Source organism: Polypterus senegalus, chromosome 10, assembly GCF_016835505.1.
Source record: "Polypterus senegalus isolate Bchr_013 chromosome 10, ASM1683550v1, whole genome shotgun sequence".
NCBI classification, from domain to species: Eukaryota; Metazoa; Chordata; class Cladistia; order Polypteriformes; family Polypteridae; genus Polypterus; species Polypterus senegalus.
The window spans coordinates 181,037,067-181,053,830 of NC_053163.1; the positions used below are offsets into that span (position 1 = coordinate 181,037,067).

At 41.2% G+C, this 16,764-nt stretch overlaps 1 protein-coding gene across 1 annotated transcript in view; it reads left to right on the top strand.

The window, feature by feature from the left end:
* The first annotated feature begins 500 nt into the window (after positions 1 to 500).
* Positions 501 to 16,764, top strand: part of sgk2a (serum/glucocorticoid regulated kinase 2a) — a 90,569-nt gene continuing 74,305 nt past the window's right edge. Inside the window, exon 1 of the mRNA XM_039767906.1 lies at positions 501 to 721. The gene's annotated coding sequence lies outside the window, so the exon portion shown is untranslated. The remainder of the gene's footprint in view (positions 722 to 16,764) is intronic.

A 16,764-nucleotide genomic window follows, 5' to 3' on the forward strand; every position in this document is an offset into this window, starting at 1 on the left:
CAGAAACTCCGGATAATTTCTTTGCCATTTTCCTTAATGGCCATTAATGGTAACCATTCAAAGATCTCCTGTGCATCGTTCTCATTCCGGAAAAATTTGAAAAGCTGCATAGCAATACAGTAATTGAGTCTCCTATCATATAAAGCTTCCAAAGAAAGATCTTGTTTCCAGGCTAAATGGCATAAATGCAGAGATAGAGAGAGATAAATAAGATAAGGAACCAGGCTGACTTCTCTCACCAGCTGACTCAACTGAAATCTCTTTTCAGGTTATCCCCTAATGATTGCTAGGGTCGGATGTGCGTCATTTGTCACCCACCAATTGTCTGTCATACTTGCAATGCACTTTGACTTACCAGCTTGTTGTGTTACACTAAGGGGTCAACAAGTCACAGGCTTCTAATAACAGCCCTGTGGCTCCTCGAGTCACAGTCTCTGACCAACCTTACGAAACGTCTTGTAAATCTTCTAAAGCAGGAATCTGAACGCTCCGCAATAAAAATGAGCCAGGCACACTGAGATTAAAGGGACCTCGTCAATGATTTACAGTACCTGCTGGCTAAGAGGAACTAGCATTACTGTACTCTGTGTGTGTGTGTTTGGAGGTGCAGATTATGACCTTCAGCATGTATTGACGAGAGCTGTACAGATAGAATGTGAGGCCGGGAAAGACAGTGGCAGATCGCTGGCTCAAAAAGTTTCGGGAAAAGAGAACAGTTCAGGTAAGTGCACATCTGGCTGATTTGTCATCAAGTTGTAGAGTCTAAGTGTGATCGATCGACTCTGATCTGCAGGTCTTACTTCCCAAATTAGCTCCGTGTTTGACGTGCATAGGACTTGATATAAAAGACGTGGAGGGGTGCCAGTCCTCTCACGTCTGATTTGAAATCTAACCGCTCGTTTAAAGCTTCTGTATTTGGGTCTCATTGTCTGTCCCTTTGGTGTTATAGTTGAAAAGATGCTTTACCGTGCAGAAGAGGCCAACGTACTGCAATTGAAACTGACTCTAGAGGTGAGGTGTGCTGAATGATAAAGCCGATCTCGTGTTAAAGTGGGCACTGATTTAAATGGAGGCAAGGGGGTAGGGTAGGGTAGAGTGTCTGTCCATTATAGACAGATTGTTCATTGGGAGAACCCCCTGGCCATTAGTTATAATGGAGCAGTGGAGTGGTGCGCTGCTAAAGCCTTTTATAAGAATGGTGATAGTGTGAGTGCTGCACAAAGGGAATTTCGGTGTCATTATCAGTTAGGACGTCACAATCGTATCCTGTCTGCTCATACGATTATAACATGGGTGTGTAATTTTGAAGAAACAGGTTCAGCCTTAAAAGAGAAGTGGAGACAGTGGAGCCACTTCACATACTGCCCGACAATCGATGGCAGCTATTCGACGATTGTTTGGAAGGTGCGTCATTTCACGCAACGGTGACATTCCATGGCCTCCGAGATCCACAGCTTTCATTGTTTGATATTTTTTTTCTGTGGGGACATCTTAAAAGCCAAGTGTACCGCACACGTCCTACAACTATTGTTGAACTGAAAAGGAGAATTGAAGAGGAAATCACTGGCATTCCTCTTGACATGTTACATCGATAACAGGCTGTCAGAATGTGTACAGAGAAATGAACAACACCATCATGATGTTTTCTTCAAAACCTAAAATGAACATTGAAAGAATATTGATTACCATCATTAATTGCATATCCTGTACAATACACTTCATCGTTAAATGTATTTTGTAATGTGTTTATCTGTGCATTAAACGTCAATTGAATGTTTTCCATTTCCCTGCGCCATCCTGTACTAACACAATATGCTGAAATAATGCCTCACTTAGACTTTTATCTTTAACCAAGTCAGAAGTCTTCTTCTTTTTTTATAGTTCTTATATATATTTGATTGGGTGTGTTGTTGTTGGTGGTTATTTTTTAGCTTCTGTTAAATGCTATATTTTGCCCTTAGATAGATAAAACTTTATCTATCTATCTATCTATCTATCTATCTATCTATCTATCTATCTATCTATCTATCTATCTATCTATCTATCTATCCTGCCTTGTATACTAAAATTAATATCTATTGGAATGGTGGCTCTGAGGTTAGGGATCTGCACTGGTAATCAGAAGGTTGCCAGTTTAAATCCCATAAATGCCAGAAGTGACTCAACTCCGTTGGGCCCTTAACCTGCAATTACTCCATCCTGGGTATGACGTTAACCCTTTGAGGGCTGAAAAGCACACAAAGCAAAGGTTTAACACATTCAATGTCTGTTGCTGCTGTTGGCACCTGTTTGACGTCAAGTGGGCAGCTTGATGGCCAGCAGCAATACATGGCACAATCTGGTTTGTACCTCTTGTCATTGTAAGTGGCAGTCCACCCAAGCTGTAGGTGCATCACCTACACAAATGCATTCAGTGCTGCAATCAGCTGGGCACCGATCAGCAGATGCTGGTACCACTCTGTCATTTTCAATCTCCATCTTCAGATCACTTGCAGCAAAATCAGAGTCCGACAAGTCCGAATCTGATTCAGCGATAATACGCAAAACGTCCTCCACGGAGTATTTTGCGTTACTCATTCGCTTTGGTCTCTCACCAGATGTCGGTGCTATTTTAGAGGTTGCTCCCCCTTTGCTACTCACTCACATGCATGGAGTCGAGGTCAATTACACAACACTAACTTTTCTTCTAGGAAAAAACGTAACGGCGAGTTTTGTCGCAGTTTACAGCTGATTATCACCGTCTACCCCCGAATTTCGACATTCGCTCTGAAAGAGTTAATTTGCATCCTACCCTGCAAATAGGCCGTCCAACTTGGGGGTTGGTGGCAGGATTGGCACTCCAGCCACCATTAAAAAACCTCCCACTGTTCCATTCCATCTGGACTAGTGTGGTGCTGAGGTGTCACCTGTCGTATGGCTGAACTTGGTTCCTAATTTGGGATCTTGAGGTGGTTTGTCACGTGGTGGGTGTGGCAACACGCTTTATCAGTGCATGTTTCTAACCTCTATCTATCTATCTATCTATTTTACCACCTGTAGGGGGCGTGCCAGCCACCCAAGCCGACGCAGACAGACACAAGATGCACACTTATGAAACTCACACTTTTATTTCTTATTCTCCAATTCAGCACACAGCACCTTACGCAGTTCTTAAATCACCAACAATAACTCAGTCCTTTTCTTCTTCTCTATTTTCTTTCTCTTTTTCTCTTCTGCCGCTTCTACTCCTCCCTTCGCAAGCTCTGTCCTCCACCTCCCGACTCTGGCTCTCACAATGGAGGGATGTGGCCCCTTTAATATTGTCTGCTCTTCCGGCAGCACTTTCTGGTGTGGAGGAAGTGCTGCAGTCCATGGTTCTGGAATTGTCCAAGCACCCTCTTGTGTCCTGGGGAAGGTATTGCCTATCTCCCGGTCTTCTCATCCTCCAGGCGCCCCTGCTGGGCAAGAGCACCAGCTGTCCGTCACACTATCTATTTATCTATAATCAAGCTACCATGAGATAAACAGCTACAGCGTAAGGTGATTAGCTTCTAGGAACTGAGATATTTAACCCTTATAAAATTATTTTAAAAATTGCTGATGCTCATATTTTCATGTTGGCATGAAGTGCTGGCAGACAGGAGTTATACAGGATAAGTGCAGGGCTCAACAAAACACGGAGATAGACGCCAGTAGGGACAACTGCCACGAACAGGTTAATATTCATTTTTGACATTTCCCGGTGCTCTCTAGAATGTTACTTTTATTTTCTGTATGTGTGTTTACATTTTTAACTCCACCGTTGATCATTCTGTTTTCATTTTGTATTCTTGTTTTTCATTGGTGTCGCCATTTTCAAGCCTTTCAGCTGTTGTGATGCTACGTGGTTACTAGGCGTATGACATATATTTCACTTAACCCTTCCATTGTCAGGAGCCATGTTGCTTGGTTATTCTTGTTTTTGTCATTCTAATTCTTATTTGACATTTTTATCTTTAGTCTGGCAAGACACTTTTTTTAGCTGGTGCAGCCATTTTGAAATTACAGTCACATTGCCAGGTAGCGGTACAACACATATACTCACAGCTACTGTATTTGTACAAGAAGGCTGTGGACGGTGAGAAATGTCCACACTTTACAGGGAACGACTTAGTGAAAGTAGCGCACGCGAACAAAGACACAAATTATTAAGGTAGTAAACTAGTTACGAGCTCTGTTGTCTTTATATTTTCGACTTTGATTTACGAGGGATGCTCAATAATTTATTTACCTCAGTTAGAAAGGAAAGAGTTTTCTAAAAATGTTTGTTTTATTTTTCAGTATACAGTAGACCCCCGTGAAGTCACGGTTCAGGGTTCTCGGACTCGGTCATTCACGGATTTTTCCTTAGAACCTATTAATTGTTAGCGGAAAGCGCAAATATCCTCCGCAATTTTTTATGACTTTTTTTCGTGGCAATACTGTGCTGTATGGTGAACAGGAAGCAACCGCTGAGGGAAACACAGTTTTGGATGATGAAAGCAGCCAATCCGAGAGCGTTATTCATTTCTCCTTGCTGCTGATTGATTGCTGCTTTGTGACACGTCTCCAGCTGAGTATCCTCGTGTTTTCCATTTTTTATTGTTGTTATTCTTAAGATGCACACAATGTCATTGAATCGCCCTGCACCTTCTAAGGCTTCTGGCACTGAGCCTAAGTGCCAGAAGAAGTTTAAAACACTCCAGGAGAAGGATGAACTACTGGATTTGCTCCGGGGAACTAAAACGTTATGCTGCAGTAAAGAAGAACGAAGCAGCGATCTTTAGTACCGTATCTGTAAGTTTCTGTGATAGTGCCAAAAAGGTAACGACCGTAAGTAATAAAAATATCGTCAGGATTGAATCTGCCTTGGCACTGTGGATCACCGACCGCAGGAAGAAGAACATCCCCTTGGACGGTAACATCATCCGTGAGAAAGCACAGAAATTGTACCAGCAGTTCGCTACAGGAGACAATGTAGCAACTTCCCATCACAATGTTCCTGAAACCTATAAAGAAAAGCCAGCACTAAACCCCACCAGAAGACCACCCGTCCAAAGATACAACACCTCCTGAAGCGCATGTAGAAGAGGCGCCACCCGAGGAGTTTTAAATCCTCTGTATCGTACTGCACAGCTACTTCATCATCATCATCAATATCATTCATCATTGGTGAGTACCCATACATTTTACTGTATTTTAATTAAATATAATTATTATTTACTTATAACAAAGAAAATGACAGCGCATACCAAAGAAAACGTGCTTGCATGAATTACAGTACGTATAGCGGTAACATCAGTATTTTACATTCTAGCACCGCAGGAGACATAGCAGTACAGTACTGTACAGTATACGGGTTTACCTTTACATTCTGTTTTTAGGTAATGTATTAATGTATTAAGAGTTTTCAATGAAATTAAAGTGCTTCGGGGGCATGCTGTATTTAGGGTTTAAACTATAAAAATAGGCATTGAAAGGGATTTTTAACCACATCCAAAAGTCGCAGTTTTTCACAATTCACGGTTCTCTAGGAACGTAGCCCCCACGAGTTTTGGGGGTGTACTGTAGTCCCCTAATAGCTCCATACACTTCATCCTCTGTTTCTGCGAAGACTTTAACCCCTTTTAAAAAAAAATCTTCTGTTTGACCTTCAGACTAGGACATCACAGCTGCCCTGACGTCTTCATCACTTGCAAACCACCGTCCACGGAGAGATTTCTACCAAATTTGGAACAGGAAATGATCTGAGGGAAACCGGTCAGAACTGTAGGGTGGATGGTTCAGCTGCTGGAACCCACATTCTCAGATGGCATTGACGTAATTGACGTGACTTGTGAACCGGCGCGTTGTCGTGAAGAAGCTTACCTGATTCTGACGAGGACTTTCCTGACCACCTGTCTCTTTTCAAATGTTAGACTTGCACTGAGCCACAACTGTGCACGAGTAAACTTGAGATGCGTCGCAAATGCCCAGTCTTGTTTCAACATGCTTGCTGTTTTCTTTCATACTCAAGTAGATAAATTATTGAACACCCCTCGTACCCTTCGAGCTTCATAAAAGACGTGGTGACTGGTGTGGATAGGTGTCTGACTATTCTTTTGCAAATGCCACGAAAGAAAGAGCTCAAATGTACTCTGTCATATACTTCAAACAAACTGTCGATTCAGTCATTCATTTTTGTTAATTTCTACACATCTACAGTATGTCAGTAACATTAGAGCAGCTTTGATAATAATAATAATATTCTTTTTTTATTTATATGACACTTTTCTCAATTCTCAAAGTGCTTTATTGAGTGGGGAGGCAGTTCAACCACCACTAACGTGTACCATCAACCTGAATGATGTGATGGCAGCCATTTTTGCACCAGTGTGCTCACAACGCATGAACTGCTAGGTGTTGAAGTGGTACAAGACAGAGAGACAATTAGAAACAGGGGATGACTAGGGGGCCATGATGAGCAATTTAGCCTGGACAACAGGATACACCCTACTCTTTACAAAGGATGCCCAGGGATCTTTTATGACTACAGAGAGTCAGGACTTCAATTTTACATCTCATCCGAATGGCAGTGCCATTTTTACAGCATGGTGGCCACGCCACTGCACAGGGGCACTGGGATCCACATTCAGACCACAGGGTAAGCGCCCCCTGCTGGCCTCACTATCACCTCTTCCAGAAGCAATCCAAGATCTTCCAAGATGTTCTCCCATCCAAGTACTAATCCAGGCCTGAACACGCTTAGCTTCAGGTGGACGACCTCTTCGGAAGTACAGGTTTGTATGGTCATGATATGAAAAGTGGCAGAACACATGTCACAGGGAACAGACTTTGAGTCATTAAAGGGAGGACCATGTGGAAGATGAGACCCTGAGAAAACAAACAAACTACTCAAGGAAAACTTTTAGACTTGACTTTTGTTTTGTTTCGACTTTAAGTTTATGCTGCGTTCACACGCTATCACTATTCGGAGCTACCAGCTGTGATGCTTCACTTTCCCAGTTTAGTGCATTCATGTGAGTTTCTAATCGTACGTCTTGGAGAAATGTAAAACCTCTTGTAGCAGTAGGGGGCTCTATCGCTCCCTTGAACCCTCAGGTACCACGCCAAACACCAGGTAAAAGTGCAATAATTCTTCTTTATTATAATAATTATGTGCACTAAGCACCCTCCACTCCACACTACTTATTAATAAACAAATCACAATAATCACTAATAATCAATCCTCCACTCCCAGACGCATTGCCCTCCTACCACCCAGCTCAGCTCGTCATCTGGAAGTTCCCAAAGTTCTTATATAGTTCCTGACCCGGAGGTGTTTCTCATCCTTCAGTCCATAATTCCTTATCACTTCCGTATCAGATAAAAGTCCTTTTTTTCACCCCGGAAGTACGTCGTTCCTTCCGTTCATGTGACTCAGAAGTACTTCCGGGGCGTAGGGCAAATAGCAGTTCCTGGTTCTCCCTGGAGCAACCCCTGGTGGTCCCGATGTTATCCAGCAGGACTTTACAGGAAACTCCATAGTCCATGATGCCCTGCTGGAATCTGAAGCATCTCCATGTCGTAGGGATGGCTCCCTCTGGGGCCTGGGGGTATTGGCCGGGATAAAAGTCCGGCCATGGACCACACTCTGTTGATTAAATGTGTCTAAAAAAATTTTAAATGAATTGTATTTCTCATGGAAATAAATAGAAAATTAAAGACATTCAATATACAGTAAATCTAAATGTAATTTCTCTCTTAATGCACGTTGACCAAACATTGGCATTTATGGCTGACCAGGTTATATTTTTTATACAGTACAGTGGACTAAGGTGAAAGACCATCATTATGTCACAGCTCAGAGAATTCAGGTAGCTTTGTTTTATTCAAATTGTTTGAGAAGCGTTCACGCAGAATTTCTGACGTATTTCCCGTATACATGGCCACCATTACAAACTACATGGGGTTTGTAACATTTAAAAAAAATATCATTTTTGGGTGGAATATTCTTTTAAAACTAATCTCAGCCATTCTGTTAAACATCTCAAAAGTCAATGCCATTGATCAAACTGATGAGAGGATGAGAGGCTTTGAGAAAGAAGCACGAGGAACGTAAGAGAGGTGGTATTGTGTGTTTCCTCAGTGGGATGTGGGCTACCAAACATCTCTATTTAGACAGAGAGCTGACTGTCCAGAGTTGTGTTGAGGTTCTTGTTCCCGTTTGTGTATTAGCATTACTCCTTTTGATAATCCCTCCATTCTATCCTTTGTTTTATACAAAAACATCCTTGGTTTGGGTGCAGGGGCCACCTTAGAGTGTGCCATGTATCTTCCACACAATAGTCATAAACTGGCAATTACAAAACCACACCTCTGAAATGAATGTGAGCAAGAAAGCAGTGTGTAGACCTGACAGACGGGCACATCCCTTGGATGGAGACGCACATTCAGAAGTAACAATGAGGTGTGCCATGGGCTAGTCAATTTCCTCTCCTTGCCCATTGTAATGCTTCTGTTTTTGAAATAGAAAGATAAATTGGGCAACTGTGATATAAATTTACATGGATGGATAAATCTAGGGGCATGTTTTGAATCATTTAACTGTGGTGATGCACCATATAAAGGTGGGGATTCTCATCGAGATGGGGGGCATCATGGGAAAGTGCGGGGCAGAATGTTTCCCTTTTAGATGAGTTCAAAGGAATTGTCCTTGACTGATTCTACAGTATTTGTGGTCTGCACTGTGATGCAGTGGTTAGCACTGCCTTAACAACCTAATTTTGTTACTTAGCTGGACTGCAGTTCCCAGCAACCCCAGAAGTATTATGTCATTGGGCAGTTTCGAAGGTTGCTCGGGAAAAATAAGACTTTTAAAAAGTAGTCATATGCCGGAAAGGGAGTCGTGATCATCTTGTGTCTTTTTCTTTCATCTGTTCCACCCCACAATCAGAATTACAAATAAAACCACCTGAAGATTACGCTTATCTTTGTTCTTGTCCTATACCTACTTGTACATGTGATTTTGTCCGGAATGGAAAATGTATTTGTCTAGTGAATGCTCCCAATCATTACAAATCTTCACATTCATCAGAAGATACACTGGGTACGAAGAAGTGATGGAGATTCATGGACTCGGGTACATGAATGAGAATTTGGACTGTTTTATGGACTTGTGTGCCTTGAATAAACTGGTCATCAGGGTAGCGTATTGCCACATAAGAAAACCTGGGTGTCACCAGACCACATAACCTAGAACCATATATATCGTGTCTGCATAGATAAGAGGTTCTGAAGATCCCTAGAGGATGTGAGAGTGAAGAGACCATTGGACATAGTGTCTGACCGCCATCTATTGATATCCAGACTGAAGCTGGGTTCACTGACAAAAGCGTGACAGACATATGCGCCCCGACAAAACCGCGACAGACAAATGAGCTCCGACAAACCCGCTAACTGGTTTTTGACAAATGCGCGCCAATAAAATCACCACGACAAAATCGCAAGAGAGGCCAAGAGAGTGGGCCGCCGTTGCTGCAATTCTTCCTACATATGCAGGGCGTGACCTCAAGGACTATCTGCGTGCCGTGCTGATGGCATGCCGCGTCTCATAATATTGACTTCTAAAATAAACATTATTATACAAGTATATGCTTTAAACTAGTAATTCATATTTAATTAAACTTTAGTAATTTTGTCGGGGGGATTTTGTCGGCGCGATTTTGACGGCTCGTTTTTGACGGCACGTTTTAATCGCCGCTATTTTGTCGGCGCGCATATGTCTATCGCGCAAATGTCGGGTCACACTGAAGCTGAAGCTGAAGAAGTGCTGGAAGGAGAATGCAGGAGCCAAGATACAGCACAGGACTTGTGAAGGTTGCACAGGAGAAAGCAAATGAGGTTGGTTTCTACCATAAGCTCGATGTTACTTGTCTGGTGCACTGCCCAACTATGCATTTGCTATTGATAGGATGCTTTTTAGTTTTTTGCTTATTTAGTTTCTTTTTAACATCCATCCACCCAATATCCAACCTGCTATATCCTAACTACAGGGTCACGGGGGTCTGCTGGAGCCAATCCCAGCCAACACAAGGCGCAAGGCAGGAAACAAACCCTGGGCAGGGCAGGGCCAGCCCATTGCAGTTCTTTTTAATATTTTATTCATTTTTTTTAGTCACCAAAAGAATGTTGCTGGCCTAATTAACAGGCTCCACTGTGACTCTGTGTTGCAAGTCTAAAGCCGTATCCCAGTGGGATTAGTTTTACACTCGTTAGTACAGGTTATTGTGGGCTGTCCTGTGTCACTTGAAAGCCCTTTGTGTTGAGGACTAGGAGTTTCAAAGCATGTAAATCCCAGAAACACTTCCATAACTTACCACTAAGGGGGAAACACCATCAAAAACCCCAGCTAGACACACAATTGCCTCAAAGAACCTTTATAATCTTAAAGATTTATGTTTAACAAAAATGCTCCTCCTCAAGAGTGAAGCTCTGTAGGAGCTCAAAGGCAAGAAGGAGTTGCCTGTAACACAAAAGGAAATCCACAGCAAACAAGTCCCAATACAAGATTCAATCGCAAGGTCAAAACACAGAGCATTAGGTCGAACAAATTCCATAAAATCACAAAACGTATTGTATTTACATAAACTGCAAGAACTCACCACTCCTAAACGCATTCAAAATGACCTGCCAAGAACTATGGGCGACCCTCTGGATTTATAGGACATCTCCTGGTGTAAATTGGCAGGTGGCCCTGCCCCCTAGGGGGAACACCTATAAAACACATGGAACATTCCTTCATTTAAAGATACAGTATATATTGAAGCAAATAACAGAAGAAACATACATATAAGTCATATCAAAGAAAAGCAACAACAAAACACATATCTTATATATAAATGTCTACGCATGGAAGTGTGTGTGTCTGTCTGTCCGGCCCAGAAGTGCAAGGGTACAGCATGAAGCTCAAAGAAATTGACTCTGTTGCCAAATTAAAACCGCCGAGAAAGAGAACCGCGCTTAGCCGTTAATGCACAAGCAAGGCAAGCACATGGGCAAAACAAAATCGCCAAGGAAAGAGAACCGCATTTAGCCGCTACCGCACAAATGATGCGATTGATTGATTGAAGTGCCAGAATCCATGGTTTCTAGGAACCCAGCCTTTTTACAGCACAGACTTACACAGCTAGTATACATATAAATATACAACACTGTGATTCCAAAGCCAATGTCCCATTACACTACTTCTAGTCGAAGGGTTTGTCAAACTTGCAGGCTACTGTCGCAGATCTTGTTATTGGACTTAACATGGTGTCATCTTTCAGACTTTTTTTCAATAAACAGCCCAAACACACTTGCTGCAATAAACCAAATTGTACAGTTTATTCATAACATAAGAATAACAGAAGATGGATAAATACAAGATGGAGAAGATGGATATATCTATAGTTAGAAATCCACAAAGGGAGAAAATGAGTCACATACTGTATCTTAAAATAGTTTTTCATTCCTATGCTTTCAGCAACCTTCCAGGTGTCATCATCAGAGCAAAATGATTAGACATGCAGGAATCAAAGGCAATGTATAGAAAATGGGGAGAGTGGATTAATAAGGTGGGGTTTGGAGAGTATTGGTCATAAAGATTTTTTTTTATTTGGATGTTCTTTTTAAGCCTGCATATGCTGGGTTCATGTCCAAGTGTCTGTTAGTGGCATATCTATACTAATAAAAGGCAAAGCCCTCACTCACTCACTCACTCACTGACTCATCACTAATTCTCCAACTTCCCGTGTGGGTGGAAGGCTGAAATAAAGTTATTTTTCTGTATAAACATATCTTAAAAAAAAAAAATTATATATATTATATATATATATACTAAAAAAAGCAAAGCCCTCACTCACTCACTCACTCACTCACTCATCACTAATTCTCCAACTTCCCGTGTGGGTGGAAGGCTGAAATTTGGCAGGTTCATTCCTTACAGCTTCCTTACAAAAGTTGGGCAGGTTTTATATCGAAATTCTACGCGTAATGGTCATAACTGGAAGCAGTTTTTCTCCATTTACTGTAATGGAGATGAGCTTCAACGCCGTGGGGGTGGAGTTTCGTGTGACATCATCACACCTCCCACGTAATCACGCAGTACATAGAAAACCAGGAAGACCTCAAAAAGCGCTGAAGAAAACATGCATTATATAATTGAGAAGGCAGCGAAACAATAAGAAGCGGCGAGTGACATATACAACCATATTCATGAGTTCTGCTACTTGAAACAAAGCACGATGTAAACCTACACTTTAAATTAAGTTCATAGACAGGCTGCGCTGGCGTTTGTAATTTAGTGCCTGCCCATATAAGGCCGTCCGTCAGCGGCAATCCAATAGCAAACTGCCACGGGTAAATATTCACGGGTGAAGGACTGTGCTTATGGAGAGGAAGATGAGATGGTCAGGGTGGTGTTTGACACAAACTCAGCAAACTGCGAGAGAAAGTTTTAAATGCCAGGACTAAGGTAACATTAAATACAGCCATGGACATAGCACGAGATGGCACCAGCACAGCTGGGAACCTTCGATGCATGTACACCGAGTGGCTCACGTGAACTGGCGCAGTGCACAGATAAAAGCAACAGTTCCAAAGAGGCTGAACAAAACCGAATTACACAATTGAAAAGGCAGCAAAAATATGAAGCGTCTCATACATACAAGCATATTCATAAATCCAACTACTGCGGAAACAAAGCACACGTTGGAAAAAGTCAATGTCCGCTAAAGGAAGACAGTGTAAAAAACCCGTGCATGCAGTGTGTCAGGTCTCAGATAAAGAAGAAGACGAGCTGTTTATTGATGCAGTAAGAAACGAATCGATGAATGAAACCTGTCATCTTTACAACGATTGACAAACACGGAATGTAACTTGAACACAACACATCCTACAAATACGAACCTGATTGAAAGAAATAATGATAATCAAATCCTTGATGACAGCAACACTCAGTAACACTCACAAAACAAATACTGTATAATGACAGTCATGTTACGTTATTTTTAAAATGTTCCCTTTTCTTTTCTAGCTTTTTAACACACTACTTCTCGCTGCGATACGCGGGTATATATATATATATATATATATATATATCCCGATCTACATACTCGAATAATGGATACTTTATTCGCCATCAATGATTGTTTTGGTAAAGCCATACTCAGTGTATTCATTAGATGAGCGGTAAAAAGTAAGAGCGAGGGAGGATGACTTATTGAGGCATGCAGGCTGTAGTGCGTCAACTCTATCTGAATTGCGCGATCACATTTGAAAAATATATCTTTTCAAGTTCTATTTAGTCCATATGTGTCAAACTCAAGGGCGCGGGCCACATCCGCCCGCGTGTAATTATATCCGCCCGAGATCATTTTATATACTGTATTATTGTTATTAATGGCCGGGTATATGAAGCGCTGGTAACACAATAAACTACAGATCCCATAATGCAGCGCTTCAGCTGCCTTGCAAAACACTTACCGCGTTAATCAAGTCTAGCTTATGATGCTGCAAGTTATTGCGAAGCTAGCTCACACGATGCTGAAGAGAAAAGTTGATTCTGAAAATAGAGCCTTTAAAACCGATGGGAGGCTGAGTATATGTTTACTGAACCCGTGTGTCTCATTTGTGGAGCTAATGTGGCTGTAATTACAGAATTTAATCTAAGACGGCACTATGAGACAAAACATCAGGGTAACCTGAATGCAATGCAGAAGATACAGAAAGCAGAAGAATTAAATAAGAATCTGACACTTCAGCGGACGTTTTACCGTGCACAATCACAAAGTGATTTCAAGTGAAGCTGCTTTTATGGGAGACACAAATGCACCAGTGCAATTTGCCCCACTTTCCCTGTTGCCAAGTAATGTTAAACCAAGTCGTCACTACGGTGTTCCCAAATCGCACTTTGCTGATAAACTGAGCGCACTGAGTTTGCACGGCGCTTTGGTGACTTTGAAGAACAAAAAAAGTCCGTCTACATGCGGCTCGAACCTTGTGCATGTTTGGTAGCACATATCTGTGTGAGAAGCTCTTCTCAGTGATAAAGACTAACAAAACAGCACACAGGAGTCGCCTCACTGATGAGCACCTGCAATCCATCCTGAGAATCTCCACAACACAGAACCTCACACCAAACAGAAACGAACTTGTGGCCAAAAAAGATGCCAGGCGTCCAGCTCTAAAATGACATATGAGCAAAGACAACTGAATGATTTGATTTGTTATTGCTGAAAGGAACACATTTTATTTATATTTCCAGGTTTTGTTATGCAGCATGTTCATATTTGAATTTGTATAATTTTGACAGGATATATTTTTATGGAGAGCAAAATCTTTTGGGATATTTAAAATCTAAGTTTATTTTTTATATAAAATTACATAAGAGTAAATAAATTTGAATGTTTGTTCTTTTAACGTTTACTTTATTTCTAACTTGTATAATTTAGACAGGATATATTCTTATGGAGAGCAAAATATTATAAGTTGTTTAAGGTTTGAGTTGATTTATTCACGAATAATATTCCTGTCTGTTTTTACCATTCCTACCAAAGATATTTCTGTCGACTAAATAAAAATTCCTTCTATTTAAAATTTAAATAGAACTTGAACAAATACGATAGTTCATAATATCCACGCAGACTTGCACGTAAGAGCGGGAGTTATCCGTTTTAACAAACAGCGTATTGCACTGATACGAAATATCTGTGTGTGTATATATGTAGATATGTATGTATATGTATATATATGTTTATATATGTGTAGATATATATATATGTATGTATATATGTGTGTGTATATTTATGTGTATATGTATAGATATGTATATATATATGTTTATGTGTGTGTGTGTGTGTGTAAATATATATATATATATATATATATGACAGCAACACTCATCACTCACAACAGTGACAAAACAATTTCATTGACAATCATGTTACGTTATTTTCAAAATGTTTCCTTTTCTTTTTCATTGCTTCTTTAACACACTACTTCTCCGCTGCGAAGCGCGGGTATTTTGCTAGTATAGATATATATAGACAAAGGACAATAACAAACAACACAAAGCATAAAATTACGATAACTTCGTTGAATTTTTCCTCTGCTATAGAAAAATCATGTAACTTATGAATTCTGATCTTTCAATTTAGGTAGCAAAAATGGAGAAGTTCATTAACTAGTTATAAAGTTCCCAGTGCTGGTGGTTTTGATCTACGCACAGCACTGGCTTACCTGACCCACTCCGTGTCTATGTGTGCGTGTGTGTGAGATGCTGTTCTCAACTTTCTTAAGTGAATTAAAAGGCCAGCAGGACCCTTGCATGTTCATATAAAGCACTGCTGTGCTGTTCATGTGGAGTGATGATTTTTTCTTGATAGGCTTCATTCTGTCATAGTGTCCTAAATAGTTTGTGTTCCAGCATGGCTTTGTTGACTATGATGTTACTTACATGCCTGACAATCCTGGTAGCGCGTAAGCCCTGGTGAGATGGCAGCCTTCTCTGCAGTTTGGATGATATGCCTCACGTTATCTTTGACTGTGGCAACAAAAGCATACCAGACTACGATGGAGGAGGAGAGATTGAATTTAGTGGTGGAAGTGTAAAAGTGCACCATTATGGTCACTGGCAGGGTGAACTTCTTCAGCTGATTCAGAAAGAACATCCTCTGCTGAGCTTTTTAGTGAGTAGACTAATGTTCAGCTCCCGCTTAAGATCCTGATCAATAATAATGCTAAGGAAATGGAAGGACTCCACTGGGTCTACTGATAATATTTCTAGTGTGATATGGGTTGGTGAAGGTAGAATCGTCCTGAAACGTATTAACATCTCCACTGTCTTCAGTGCATTGAGCTTCAGATTTCTATAGCTGATCGATCTCCCTCCTTTAGCAGACTGGTCTTGATTAGAGATGAGCTCATTGACTGTTGTGTCGTCTGCAGACTTCAGGAGTTTAGCAGACTCATGGCCAGAGGTGCAGTCATTGGTATAAAGGCAGAACAGCTATGGAGACATCAGGGCAGCCTTGAGGTGGGCCAGTGCTGGTGGTCCCTGCAGTTCGACTCCCTTATACCAAAGACGTGCATGTTAGCTTAACTTCTAACTGTGAATTGTCCCTATACAAAATGGGATGGCTTGGGGCCTGGCACACAGTGCTGCTGGGATAGGCTCTGATCCACTCAAACCTAAATTGCATTAAGTGGGTTCTTTAAAATGTAGATGGATGACTTCAACCTTGAAAAGGCTAAAAAGAGCACAAAAGAACAGCGCATGTGCTAATAGACAGTCTCACTGGTGCTGTTTCACTTCACGGCCCTTCTAAGTCTCTTTTTGGAAGTACTTTTACAAAAGACAAACCAGTCCTGCTGTATAGGGGTCAGACCGGTTCTGCCAAGTAGCTAAATTCCACATCTCATCATGTACGCTGCTGTTCATCTCCATTTTGGCTTGCTGCCTGACAGATTGAATTTGTGCCAGTTTGTTCAGTACTGGATACTGCACCACTGACTTTGTCTCCTATTAAATAAAACTTATTTTCAGTTATTGCCATTTCACCATTAAAGAGCCTGTAAGTATTTAAGTATGCATGCCGTGGCTTAAGGGTTTATCATCAAGAGACGTGGTAAGGATTCCAGCATTATGTTACCAAATGTCACCAAAAATCAAAATACAGGGAAGATGGGAAAAGTTTGGATTTCCAAGCTGGACTATGTAACCTACTAAGTTTCAACTTGGAGTTGTCT